We start from the raw sequence: 12,503 nt of genomic DNA on the forward strand, positions 1-12,503 counted from the left end.
ATATATATATCATGGAACCATAAACACCTTTCCACTTCCCAAGCAGAAAATCCTGCTGCACTGAGTGAGGCTGCACCACTGCTGCCTGCATTGCTGCCACCCTCTTCTGTGGGCAAAGAGACTTTCTGTCTCCACAGCCATCATTCCCACACTTCTGAGCTCCACTCGTGACTTCCGATGTACATCACATACATGACACATATGAGAGGAGAGGCAATATGTCATGTTTTCCTACCCCACACATCCCCTACAGAGATCCATATATTAGATGTGTCTTTTCCAGGCTGAATCCCACAAGGTGAACACCTCCCATGAACTAATGCTGAGCGGGTTTAGAATAACCTTTCAGAAGGCACTCAGCACTTCACAGGATTTAAAAGCAAAAGCCTCAAGAAAGGCAAAGCTCATTTTCCTGAATTCCCAGCTCTGGCTGCCATTTGTGACAGACTTCACACATTTATGTGCTGCCCTGTCACATTTGGGTGGCAAAAAAATGGCAAAGTATAGATGCCGTGGCAAGTAGATGAGACATGTTTTTCCTCTTCAGTGTTCTTAGGCTCAGATTTCCCTTCAACTCATAGAGGAAGAGAAAAAACCCTTGGGGCAGACAGAAACATTTGGTAATTGTGAAAAGGATTTTTAAAAATTAAAAATAAACACACTATGAAACATAGAGCAACCTTTGCCTTTCTGAAATTCCAGGTGGAGACTTTCATATAGGTAGACTAATATAATAAATAAGCATTTGCACAGGCGTACATGTTAACACAGATTTTTGCATACAGATCTTATGGGTGAATTTCTGTATCAGATGCATAAACCACAATAATAAGATTTCTGGATATCTTCTTTCCTTTTCAGTTGGTTGGAAAGACTTGTAGCTAAAAACAGAATAACAATTCAGACAAGATTATGGTTCCTACCAAACCCTGTGCTTATTTTGCTTAACCTAAGTATCCAAGGACAAACTAGAAGGTGATGGGAAATCTAGCTTTATTTAATACTACCTATACACCTCAAAAAAAAAAAAAAAAAGGTGCTATGGTTGAGGGTGAAAGATTTAAGCAGCATACCATATCTGCATCAAGTTTTAAACAGTAGTGAGTCTTGTTTTGAATTTGCATTTGATGGTGGGCATTAATGTTACTTGGTTTACAGATGGAACATCTCCCAGAGTCCCTGCAAAGCCTTGACAAAAGCAGTCATCATCAGACTTTTCAGGTTTCATGGCTCACAGATATATGAAATATCACCCTGTAAAATATGTATCAATAGATAAACAACCCCACAATTAGGTTACACACACACACAAACCACATACCCTGATTCCTTTTTGCAATGAGTGAATGCACTTTTATTAGTGAAAAGCAAGTACTGACACACAGGATTTAAAGTCTGAGTTAGCACTTGGGTGGTATCCCCTTGACTCAGGCGTGTCACAGGATTGCCTTTAATGGGCAAATTACCTCAGTAAATTCTATCCTATACAGCTGTAGTTAACACCAAGTATCTAACAGTAACTCTGACTTTAATCAAGCTTCAATATGGACATTTTATTTCACCTTCATCTCCTGCATCTATTTCAAAGTAGAATGTTCAAGTCAAATCCAAAGGCTGAAAACAGGTTTAAACAGCGAGATATTAAACATTCTAGCTGAAATCCTGGCTCTTTTGAATTCCACAGCAAATATCCCATTCACTTCAATACTGCCAAGGTTTTTACCATGGTGAACAGCCTGGAATTCAGTTTGTAAAGGTGAAGCAATAAAGAGTGTGAATCAACTTGCATTGAAGTCCACGGACAGGCTCTTATTCATAGCAATGAAGTGGATCAAACTCTAAGCCCGTTTTGGCAGAGCCATGCCCTTAGAGATAATGAAAGAATTGTTGTAAATGCCAGGCAGAATTAGGAAGTACAAGAACACTCAGTACTTTATACAGTGTTTTACAAGAAGTTCAAAGCTCTAAACTGGACATAAAGTTAAACAAATTGCATTTGGATTGAGAATCAGTCATTGCAATGTATTAAAAACCCAAGCTAAGTTTTTCTGTAGAGCTTCAAGTAGGCAGAGCAGAATAACAATTTACTTAAATGTAAAAGGAAACCTGTAAAAGAGAGAGAAAGACAGAAAACAGAATCATCTCTGGGAGCTAAAAAAAACCCAAACCATAAACTAAAGAAGCAACTCTATCTTTCAGTGATAGCTCTATGATTTCATGTATGGTTTCGGCTTATGTGTATGCTGTAGTGAATCATATAATATTGAAAGATGAAAAATGCTCACAACTCAATTAGAAAGAACAGCTCACAATTGATCCTGCCACCAAAAACGTTTGCAACACAGAATTAGGTTTTTAGCCTTGACCTATTAATTTAATCCAAAACACAGAAACGGCTATCAGGAATATTTCACATAGACTGGCTTTGCTTGCCAGGGTTTCCCTATGGCAAGGTAGACTCTGATGTTATTTTGTGGGACCTGCTCTTTTATCATCTTGGTAGGACTACACTTGAACCTCGCCAACTGAGCGGCCACATACTTGGAATGTTACTGGGTTTTATCCTATTCTCCATAGCAAGTTAATTGCTTTGAAACAATGCATTATAGGAAGCAGTGGCTACAACATGCAGTTGACATCACAGCACTTCAATGAAAAAGATGTTAAAGGAGGACAGACTGAGGAAAGGCAGAAGGGCAAAATACTGTAAGCATCAAGTCTGTCATTTTTATCTTATTAGGAAATACACAAATCCTGTAAAGATCTAACATATATATGCAAAGAATACTTCTTTCTGAACATGATGTAAACAGCAAGTAAACTCTTCCAGCTGGGATCAGTGCATTGGTTAAAGAATACAGGGGGGACCACAAACTCAAAGCAGCTTGTGGGATGAGGAAAGCAGAGATCCCACTCATACTGAACAGCAGTATGAGCCACGCAGAGCCCTCTGTGGAAAGACTGGTGAAAAGCGATCCCAGCTGATGTGAAGGCAGAGCCAAGATGTAGTACAGCAGACACTTTTTTCAGGGCTAGCAGTGTAGGTGGGGGTTAGGCTGTCAGTCCTCACATCAGCTTGGGAACTATTCACAGAATCACAGAACATTTCCAGTTGGGAGGGACCCATACAGATTATCAAGTTCTGCTCCCGGCAGGACTACCTAAAACTAAACTATATGACTAAGAACATTGTTGCGAGGCTCCTTAAACACTTGATAGGCTTGGTGCAGTGACCACTTCCCTGCAGAGCCTGTTACAGTGATCAGCCACCCTCTCAGTGAAGAACTCTCTCCTCATGTCCCATCTGAACTTCCTCTGACATATTGTCACAAAAGAGGCTGTTAACACAATCCTGAGGCTTATATTGATACGATTGTTTTGCTCTTTTTGCTGGCAGCTTTTTTCCAGTTTTGTAATCAAGAATGTAACCCCTTGGTTCATTAGATTAAAAGGCAATGTTTTTTTCAGTTAAGCTCATCCAACATTTTAATGCAAGCCTTGGTTAACCTGGTAATTGGGATATTTCTACTTTCCTTAAAGGTAAGCAGTGCCTATAGAAGCACCTCTGCAGAAAAAAACTTTTGAGAGCCTGAAGCACATGATAAGTGTAGAACTCCAGGAACCTAACACATCATCCAGTCAGCTGAGAAATTCAAATGGATGCCCAAGACTATCAAGTACCACAATACATAAAGAAGTCTCTGGCACACAAGCAGCAGCACTGGATAAGGTAAAGGACAGCTTTGTACCTTGATTTTGCATGCTGACTCCCTAGGAGAAGAGGCACGCAAGACCAATTTCCCTTGAAATAGATGATAGTACACACTGGTGTCCTGAGTGAGACAAATGTAGGCAGCCAAGAATCCCATCTGAAGAATCCACTGAAGAACAGAAAATGAAAAATGTAGAGCTCCATAAAAGGAATGTACCATGCTAACAAAGTCAACCAGAAAGGGCAGAGGGGAAATTTAGAGGGCTAAGAAGGAATCTGAAAAGGACATGCTTGAAGAAGTTAAAAAAGGAAAGGAAAAGGATAAGCCAATCTTCAATTAGATTTAAATATTGAAAGCATTTCCTTTTCCCAGTGACAAAACAATGTTCAAGAAGCACGTTTGTCTAAGAATTCTGAATTAAAAAAATGCAAGAGGAAAAAGGTAAACTTAATTCAACATGTAATCAAGATTTTCAATTACAGTTATTTGGAATTCCGACTTCTGGACCTGAGAAAGAGTCCAAATGCATTTTGTGTTCATTTTTCAGAATGCTGATATCCAGCAAGGAAGGATACTCTCTCATTTGCTAAGTGCACTTGGCAAAAACAAATGAAGACATAAAAGAAAACAGAAAACTCCTCCCCGTGCATAATGGAAAGGGAAATGGTGAAGGAATAAGTTGTTTATTTCAGTACTTGCATCTTTTGAGCAGCAATCTGGTAGCTGTTATACTCACTGCTTGTATTTGAGATTAATCTTTACTGTGGCAGCAGTGGATTGCATGTGGGGCTTGTCATTAGACTTCTAGGCTGGGGATTTCCAGGCATTCAGCCTGCAGCACAGTTCATCTGCCTCTGAGGTAAATGAGAGGTTTAGTGTTTAATTCTGTAGCAGCAGAGAGAAATCACAAGCGCTTTTCAATCACCATCCCCTATTACAAAACAAGACCAGAAACATCCTCTGATAACTGCTCTAAAAAAATGCAGGAAGGAGATATCTGTATAAAACCATACAGAGGGACTGGTCCAAGATTTGGACTATTTCTTTGCTGAAATGGGTGCTTAATCTGTCTTTAATAGTCCTAAGAGGACACTTCTGTAGACATTCTAAGACTTCCAGCACTATTTACAGTGGGATCTTATTATCAGTCATGTCTGTGAGAAATTAAAATAATGGAAAAATATCAAATGCAATTGAGAGGAAATAAATGTGAGCTATGTAGGCCTTCCCCACATTTAGACACCACATGTTTATTCAGCTTTAAAACAGACCAGATTACTGGTTATTTGGACATACTGACCAGGCATCTGCCTAACAACCAATGATACAACTGGAAGAAAGATTTATCTGAAGGATGCTGATTTTAAATTGCATTGGCCAACTTTGCTGCTTTTACATATAAGGAAGAAAAAAGGGAAATGAAGGCCTGTGCTTTACATGAGCACCCCATCATATAGAATTGTTTTCTTAGGTCAAAACCAAAAGGAACATGCTGATAGGCCCCAGCATCAAAACCCATTGTGTATCTCTTTCAGCTGTAAACAGAATTACAGAATCACAGAATTAACCAGGTTGGAAAAGACCTATCCACCTGACATCAACCTATCACCTGACACCTTCTAATTAACTAAACCATGGCACTAAGTGCTTCATCCAGTCTCCTTTTAAACACCTCCATGGACAGTGACTCTAGCACCTCCCTGGGCAGCCCATTCCAATGCCAATCATTCTTTCTGTGAAGAATTTCTTCCTAATGTCCAGCCTAAACCTGCTCTGTTGCAGCTTGAGGCTGTGTCCTCTTGTTCTGTCGCTGGTTGCTAGAGAGAAGAGACCAACCCGTACCTGAGTGCAACCTTCAGGTAGTTGTAGACCTGTAAGGGCTGGAAGGGATCTCAAGGATCATCTAGCTTCAACTCCCCTGCCATGGGCAGGGATAACTCACACTAGATCAGGTTGCTCATCCAACCTGGCCTTAAAAACTTCCAGAGATGGGACTTCTACCACTTCTCTGGGCAACTTGTTCCAGTGTCTCACCGTATTTTCTTCTATCAATTAGCCCTATTTTCAAAATACGCTTTTGCCATAACTAATGGAAGGAGAATGTCTTTTTAATTAACTAGGGGTAAGAAAGTAAATTCTAGGATGACGCTATCAAAAGCAGTCACAGACCACTTAGTTTTGCTGTCATGGAAGTCAATGGAGATTTCAACACTGACTGCAGACATAGCAGAATTCAATTAATGGCAAGGACTTTTGAACTGTGCATGAAATGCATTCAATAGCACTCACCCTCCTTCAGGAGCAGTTCTACTGCAGTTAGTAGAGCTAACAGCAGAATATAGTGCTACTCCGTCTCTGTCTCGGTAGCACAGTCTGGCTCTGAGTAAGCAATACTAAACAATAATTCTTGCTTAAGAATTCTTTATACAGAAGGTTCCAAATAAAAAAGAGAAAGAAAACAAAGTCTCTAAAACATAGCCATTAACAGTTGTGCACTGTCAAAATCACATCTAGTAAAACTGCATGAGTTAAAGCAAGTAATGACAATAATTTGAATTAAATTAAATCAAATTTGACAGAATAGAAAGAAAACAAATCAAAGGCTTTGACATCAACATAAAACCAGAATTCTGCCCATTCCTTTAAGAATGGCTGTTGTATTGAGCTGCGTTCTGACCTTTCCCAGTATTGAAGAATAGAGTTTTTTAAAATTATTCCTGTCTTTGCTACCCCTGCCACTATTCCCGCTCCTGTTATTAGTAGCTGTTAGTCACTGCTGTTCCAAGGTGCATGGTAGTGTTATACCTTAAAAAAGAGGCAAGAACATTAGTGCTTTTTGAGGGGAAAAAAAGTAATGTTTCCCACTCTTCCTTCTGGAGTTCAAAGCTGCATTGTGGTATAAAATTAAACAATAAAGTAACTAAATGAAAAAATAATAGTTTAATAAATATACTGGGAGATTGAAACGCATTAAATCAATGTCCTGATGTAAGGGAGAGAAGAAAGACACTTTTCTGTGACTTGATTGAACTTTGAATAGTAATTGTTTCATGCTCAGAACATCTACTGAATTCAATGGGAGCACCAAAACCAGATCAATTAGATGATCAGAGTTGCTTGGGAAAGGCCTGCCGATCACTTTGAGAAAACAAACTAGACAGATAGTGCAGATGAATGTAAGCCCAGAACTAGGCTACAAGATTAAACAAACACGGCTCTGCAAATCCTACGGCCCATAAGGAAGCACACGGACATACACAGTCCTGATCATGCCTCTTAAAACCAGGTCTTGCTCACAGTGGAAAAGGGCTTTGTCACAAAAGTCAGTGTGAATATGAATTGCAACACAAGTTTGACCAGGCTTCAGGAGGTGAAGTCAAAATGCTGACATTAAGCTAGGGATAGTAAATTACTTTCCACTATACGTTTAAAACCTACTGGATCAGCTGGCAGCACAGCAGCTCTTTGCACCAGCAGAAGGCCTGTCAGAGTACATTTTTGCCCTTAAGCAGTGATGAAACTCTGGCTCCAGTCCACAGCAACCAATACCAACAAACAAAGTCTGCTTCCAGGCCTGTAGCTGGATCCAAGTGGACAAACCCCTGTGATGCTGCAGAAGCCCTGCTGATTTTAGTCCTGAAACACAAAAAAAACCAAACACCTAACTGCCAGCTTTGGACCCTTAATGCTTAAGATATAATGTAAGAGCTGTTTTAAAATGAGGATCATAAAGGAGAATTTATAAAAATCCTTTCTTTAGCTTTTTTCTCCCACTCTGTTGTTTACGAATGGCATTGTAATTAATCCCTTATCAGTATTTCCATGCTGCACAGTCAGGTTTGTGGATCAGTTTCACACAGCTGCAAAGTCTTATGAAGTCTCACCTGTGTTTTGTTAAGCTCACAAAGGAACATTACTCATACCCAAGAACACTTCAGTACAACAGTAAGTAGCCTGATACAGGACTTTCAGTCTTTAGCCCATTTTAATGACATGATCTCTATTTGTGTTACAATGACAGCTGGCTCTGCAAACATTAAGCCTAAAAATAAAAGCTAACTATGACAGCATATTGAAGGTTTTTTAAATGGCAGTCCAAGTCATCAAGTAGTTCAAACCTATTTGAGCTCCAAGCATTCTCACCATAAAGACTATCAGCAGTTCAGCTACACTCCCCAGTTCTCAAAAGCACATAAAACGGATATCAAAAGGACTTAAAGGGGTTGTACTTCAAGTCATTTGGTGTCAGAAAAATGGCACATTCATTCCCTTCTCCATCAATAATCAAGAATTTATATCCATGGAGAGACTATAGAAGAGAATCAGAATGATTCTTCCTCTCTTACACCTTCCCAACTCCTTGCAGCCCACAGCTCACAGACTTTCCAAATACCCCAAGACAGGGCTTCAGAATGTATCTACATCTTTGTATTCAACAAAACAGGCTGCTCAGGGTGGTTGTGGGGTCTCCTTCTCTGGCAGTACTCAAAACCCACCTGAATGCATTCTTGTCTGATCTACTCCAGGTGATCCTTCTCTAGCAGGAGGGTTGGACTAGATGATCTTTAAAGGTCCCTTCCAACCTCTAACGTTCTGTGATTCCGTGGTTCAACTAACCTGATGGATTTTTTTTCGACCCTTTTCTCTGGCTTCATTCTAACACAGCTATACTTTAGACTATCCATACCCTCCAGTGGTGAGTTTCACACCTGTATCAAAACCTAGCAGTCCATACTTGGGCTCAAAACTGATCTAACCATATCTGCGCCATTCCAGATAGAATAAACCTCCACAGTGGGCTTCCTCCAATGTGAGTGCAAAGCAGGCATCCATGGCTCCTGCTAGGCAGCTTCAAACACCACCACAAGTGAAGGTCTCAATGTGTTCTCCACATAGCATTGAGCTGTGGTGAGGATACTGATGCAGCACTAGTTCACACATGCAGAACATGCCTTATTCAAAAAGAAAATTCTACAGACTTCTTGTTTTTTCCCAAATGACTACCAAACAGAGGATGCTGCAGTTTAAAACAAACAGACAAAACCCAACAAGAAAACCAACAAAACGAAAACATCCCAAACAACAATGGAGGTATTTAGAAGAGATGCTGGAATTTTGCAGTGACTTCCATCAGATCATAGAAAAATTCAGGTTCAGAGGGAACTCAGCAGGCCTCTGTCCTAACCTCCTGCTCAAAGCAGGGTCAGCTAGGAGATAATGCAAAAGCAGCATCTGCTAAAAGAGTGTTTTCTCTTTCTCCCTTTGCCACTCAGCCTGATGTTCCTGCTACATCATTAGGACAACTGCTAATGCTTATGTGAAAGGGTGTGTCATTAAAAAACAAACAAAACATTAGCTTGCAGCCAGATCAGTCCTTTGCTCTGGTATTCCATACCAGTTGGCCAAGAAGCCAACTAGAAAGGACGTGTAATGGCCCCATACAGTGATAACACATCCTGATGCCACTGTAAAGTGGTTATACAGGTACAGTTGGAGTCTTTGGCTTTTAGTCCATTGATTCTAAGACAGATTAGTACTTAGTAAATTACGTTGTAACTTTCATCACTTTGTAAATACATTAAAAATTCACAGTAAAATCTTGGGCCTTCAGACAACAAACTGAAGCCTATTGAGAACCACTTGTTTTCCCCAGCTACCACTCACAAGCACTTTGAAGTAGTCCACAATCATTTAGCATGAGTTGAAAAGGCTGGAAAAGGAACTCCTGTAACAAGACTGTACCTTGCTGAAACCAAAGAATTGGCAGAACTTCCCATCAAATCTTCTGTGGCCTGAGCCACTGTTTTAAAAACAGTGTTGCCAGTGGTAATAGTTCTGATCATTCTATCTTAAAGCAGAAAAATTGGAAAGAATCTTTTTCCTTTTACTCTCAGAAGCGTGGGATACATTTACACGACACACTGAAAAAAAGGTACTCTGCAGCTCATAGAGGGCTGGTAAATGGTACAGAGATCATTTGCTCACATTTGCCTCTTAACGTGAGACACACAGTTAAATGGCATACAATATATTTAAAATTAAAACACTTTTTCAAGCAATATAAAAAGATCCAGACACTCTCTAACATATAATTAACTTGAGAAACAAGCTAAAAGAGCTTGGCAGTACTCAAAGAGATTAATGCACGTGTGGATGAAAACATTCATATTTGCATTCAAAATAAAGTCTCCTCCTACAAGTAACTTAGACCATACATTTCAGCTGTGGAGTCTCTGCTCCACAAAGTGGCTACTGCAGAGACTGGTGCCACCTGCCACCAGCAGCAGAGCACCTGTGACACCAGCTGCATGAACGTCCTTTTGAGTCTTCACAGTCCTTGCTGGGAGCAGACAGAAAGCATGCCAGTATGCCTCCGGCAACTGAGGAGCCCCTCCTTCAGGATGCTTATCTGAGGTGTGGGTGCTGAAGTTCAGGCAGCCAGGCTATGTGGAGAAAATCTATACAACCACAGTTTTATCTGTTCCATGTCTAATCCTCAGCAGTGCTTGATGACCTGAGCAACCTTATTCAATTTAAAAATAGAATATAACTTGAAAACTGCCTTTGTTTTTAGTGTGGAGTTGAGTAATAGAGTCCCTAAAATATTCAGTGATTCTATGAGCATCAAGAATGCAAGGGTTTATTAAAACCAAGAAACAGGATGCACTCTACATGTTAAAGCAGGGTAACAGAGGAATATAACATAATATGCTATCATGTAATATAATATAATATTAAATATTTATGCTTCATTATTCTATTTCTACTGAAATACCTATTTCCAGAAGAGGTATAATCTTAGGAAACCTTCATGGGCATTCACTGATATGGTACACAGACATACATGGGAGGGACAAGAAAAGCTCACACAAACCAGCTTTGTAGCTCTTAAAAGCAAGTAACACTCACTGGTAAGTAAAAAACAATGTTATTTAAACAAGTAGATTAGAAAATGATTCTTTGCAATACTACCAGACACAGAGCACTGAAAGAATAAAAATTAATCTAAAAATATGCACACAGATTCAAAAGGGAGCAACTTCTCTTCTCTCCTTTCCTACCACCACTGCTTAATGGTGTGAATTGGGTTCCAAATGGACAAAGTGAAAAGTAAAATCCCTTCAGAAAACACAATTGGGGTTTCATTTCTCTGAGTTGGTATCCATCTTGATGAGTGCATTAGAAGCTCAAGCAAACTGTGCCTATAGCTAATCAAAATGCAGTGGAATTGCAACATAGCCAATGATCACTGCGGGTCCTCTCACTTCTTTTTATTCTGCACTGAAGATAGGATTAAGTACAGGTGAGAAAGGGGGAAATAATCCAAAGCTATATACTAATACTATTTAAAGTATTAACTTTCAGCACAGCAACATGCAGAATATCTGTGCTCCTATGGGTGATTTATATTATCACCAGCAAGAGAAGGGATGAAAAAGAGAGGAGAAGAAAAGAATGGAAGCAGAGTATCTGCAGTAAAAACCTGGCATGCAACTGGGTCCTCTAAAGTGGTAATCAAGTCCTTTAGAGTTGAAATGATTAATATTGATTGTGCACATTTCTGGGGAGAAAAAACAAAACCAAACATGTAAGAACACTAAAAATAATTTGACAGAGTATTATATTAGCTTAATGTTTGCATGTTGTTTCAGCAGACTAGCTGAAAGATCACACTGAGCAAAACCTGAGCTGTACATGGCACAGAGTGGTGACACTACAGAAGACACAATGAGGTGTGGGCTGGTTAAGCAAGGAGACTGATACAATGAGTACAACAGAAACTCAAACATAATGTCAGCAGTGGTCCAGGGAAGTTTTTCCAGCCCTTACTGGAGTAATGCTCAAAGTGCCCTAAAAAGGCAGATCTTTCATTCCTTTATTTGGAGAAATGTTACAAAATTTTAATCCTCTGTCAGCATCTCTAAGTAAATAAGGTAGGATGTTTAGAAAACAATCACAGGCCTAAGCCATGCTGTTTTCACAGCTAGGAGTGTTTTCCTTTAATGTACTTTACAAATTGAACCCTTGGTCTGGGAGTCCATATTGAACACAACTGAACATAATAGTATCAATTGTAAGATTGTAAGTGCTTCAGAAGAGCACAAGTGAAGATCAGCCCAAAAACTGAGCACTCTGCTCTGCAGGCTCCATCATTGCCCACCTTCAACACACTCACCTTACTCCAACTCCACCAAGCTTTGCATGAGGCACACAGTTCAACTCTTCTCACTGCAAGGATGAGGAGCAAAGCTGGGAGGAAAAAACTACAACAGTCCTGGGCCCCTTTGTTTTGCCAGCCAAGAGATACGCCCTTCATCTGATGTTCTGACATGAGTCCTGTCCATGCTACTTGCTTCCAGTCCTACTGCTCTTGCTGCCACCATAGCCAAGGCTGGGCATTCGCCAGTACCTTCTGGTGAGAGAAGTGTGGAAGCCATGGCTGCAAGCAACTGTTTTCCCCCCAGTATTTAATTCTGAGACAGAGACCACTTTGCATTCAAGCCAAGCAGCAACACTTACTGCAGGTCAGATTATTGTTCCCCAGCTAAGAAACCTAAGAATTTGAATGCAGGTTTACTTCCCTCAAACCTTTTTGCCATTTTGTAATGGGCTGTGGGTCCAGCCCAGTCCTGTCAACATGTCCACACACAAAACACGGCATTTTCCTGAATGAACCTTCAAAAATAGTCGTTACAGTATTAGACTTTCAACAAAAAGGAAGTGCATTGTTTTTCTCCACTCATGATTTACCAAAAATTCGGTTTGAACACCACTTACCCACTGGTGACA

General features: G+C 40.0%; 2 long non-coding RNA genes across 2 annotated transcripts in view; both read right to left on the reverse strand.

Moving 5' to 3' along the window:
- The window catches only part of LOC135182132 (uncharacterized), a 111,376-nt gene that overhangs the window by 70,875 nt on the left and 27,998 nt on the right, over positions 1-12,503 (reverse strand). The window lies entirely within an intron of this gene.
- Positions 1,343-4,562, reverse strand: LOC135182133 (uncharacterized). Its single transcript, XR_010305058.1, has 3 exons — positions 4,450-4,562; positions 3,750-3,881; positions 1,343-2,106 (listed from the first exon to the last, which is right to left on the reverse strand). It is a non-coding gene; the product is annotated as an uncharacterized LOC135182133 (long non-coding RNA).

The sequence above is a fragment of the Pogoniulus pusillus genome, chromosome 15, assembly GCF_015220805.1.
Source record: "Pogoniulus pusillus isolate bPogPus1 chromosome 15, bPogPus1.pri, whole genome shotgun sequence".
In the NCBI taxonomy this organism is placed as follows: domain Eukaryota; kingdom Metazoa; phylum Chordata; class Aves; order Piciformes; family Lybiidae; genus Pogoniulus; species Pogoniulus pusillus.